Here is a 2,016-nt window from a genome sequence, read left to right as displayed (position 1 = left end):
GTCAACTCAGATGCAATACGAAGTCACGTCAACTACGTTTGGGGGTTAGTGGTCAGTGGTCAATATCTAGCGGAATTGGGATTTGCAGCACCTAGCAATAAAAAAGGTCTCTGCTGTGTGCTCTACTCCTCCGTAGTCCACATGGAGATTCCTCTCACGGTGTTCTGCACCTGAATTCCTAGTGAAGAATTTTATGTTCAGTATACAAAATGAAGGTTTGAGTCATTGGGTTTCAGTTTTGAGTTCGGAGAGTCTGAAAAACCATCTTTTGATCGAATGGTTTGTGTTTGGTGAACCAATCACTTGCGGGTGCTGTACCGACCGAGCTGCTGGCAATCATTGAACATGTATTAAAGAAGAGCTTCGCCTGCAAGGGCCCCTGCAAAAGCCTCCAAAAAACTTTGGAAGGAATGATACCTACACTGGCTGACGACTTTAATAATGGTATAGAGTTGTCACAACATAGCTAGAAGCTGCTCAGCGAATTCTGTCAGAAGCTCCAGAAGGTTATTGAGCTGGTTGAAAATTGTTCCAAGGTTAACTGCCTAAATATCTACAGAAGCTACAGATATGCAGGAAAAATTGAAGATTTGGACTTGTATATTGTCAGGTTCACTCAAACCCATGGCTGGGCACATATCTGTTCTGAATTGCATCATTTGAGACTACATCAGGATTTATTTGAGCACAAAATGGAGGATAAGCTTGAGAATATTGAGCAGAAAATTGAAACAATAAGGGAAGAATCTGAGTTTAAGTTTATCGAAGATCATATGGATCAGTTGCAAATTAGTCTGCCAGAATTATCCCACTTTCAAGGTGGTTTGAACAGTCTGGTTCATGAGGTGAAGAAACGCCTCTTGTGCAATGATGTTCCCCTGGTCGGAGAGAAAGGCATGGGTGGTAGTGGGAAGACTACACTAGCACTAGCTCTTTGCAATGACAAAGAAGTCAAAGGTGAGAGGATTTATAGTGAACTAGTCCTTAAAGTTGCATAACAGTCCCCCATAAAGATAATGGGACATCATGAAAATATTTTGCTCTCATGTTGCTCTAAAATCTAGGTTTTGTATTAGTATATTTGATAACTTATCGGTTGCAACTAAGTTGCTTCAGGTTTTGTATTCGTAGATTTGATAACTTTAAGAAATTATCTAGTGTATAGTTGAAATTAACTATCTTAGATTTAATTGTTTTGGTATCAAGGGATAGTGTTTAGAAATACCAATAGGATTTCTTTCTTTTCCTTTCTGTTTGTTCTTAGTGTGCTAGTATGTGTGCATATTGAAGTGGCTTCCGAAGGGGAGTGTGTAGATATAGAGGATATATGAAGCTTTTCTAATATAATGTTAGGAGGAGAGTTAAGAGGTTGGTGGGAACAAAAAGTTGTGGCTTATGAAAGTGCCGAGGTGGGACAATCATTGGAGGGACTAAATGATGTGAAACGAAAGGCAAATGGGTAAAACTAGATGTGGGCCTCGCAGGATTAGGCTCTCAACCATCATGTTGCAATGGTTGTTACTAAGGCAAGTGAGGTTCATGGATTTCCATGATACTCGGGTGTGGTGGAGGTGAATCGTGCGAGGTGTGAGGGGTAGGATGAGGTAAAGGTGGAGGATGCCCAAGGTATAGGTGCCACATTTATGTTAACTAGTTAAACTCTTCAGAATTTATATCAAAATGTATAAAGAATCTAATTCATTTGTTTATGTTTCTCTCCATGACACATTTTTCCTTCTACCTTGACTCCTTTGGTTTCCCCGAGATCCTTTGCTAAAGAAACTCATTATATACTGTAATCAAGGGGAAACCTACTATGGAGTAATTTCCTCAAAGCACAAGATAAGAAATCAACAAAACAAAGAATTGGATGATATCATGTTTAATATAAATGTTTGGTTGTCTTGAAAGCACCCATAGGGGACAAAAGAATTGCACGAGGGAAGGGAGTGTTGTACATGCAATCATGAGAAATGTTGTGAATAGTATGAACTTAAAATAGAATGAGGGAGACTG

The 2,016-nt window shown here is 39.4% G+C and overlaps 1 pseudogene; it reads left to right on the top strand.

Moving 5' to 3' along the window:
* Positions 1-287: 287 nt before the first annotated feature.
* On the top strand, positions 288-998 carry LOC149261313 (putative disease resistance protein At5g04720; annotated as a pseudogene).
* The last annotated feature ends 1,018 nt before the right edge of the window (positions 999-2,016 follow it).

This window comes from Pinus tabuliformis, chromosome 6 (assembly GCF_031772625.1).
Source record: "Pinus tabuliformis cultivar Carrire ecotype Pingquan chromosome 6, CPIR1, whole genome shotgun sequence".
Taxonomy (NCBI): domain Eukaryota; kingdom Viridiplantae; phylum Streptophyta; class Pinopsida; order Pinales; family Pinaceae; genus Pinus; species Pinus tabuliformis.
Note: the sequence above shows the minus strand (reverse complement) of the source record. Positions and strands in the feature narration are given on the sequence as shown.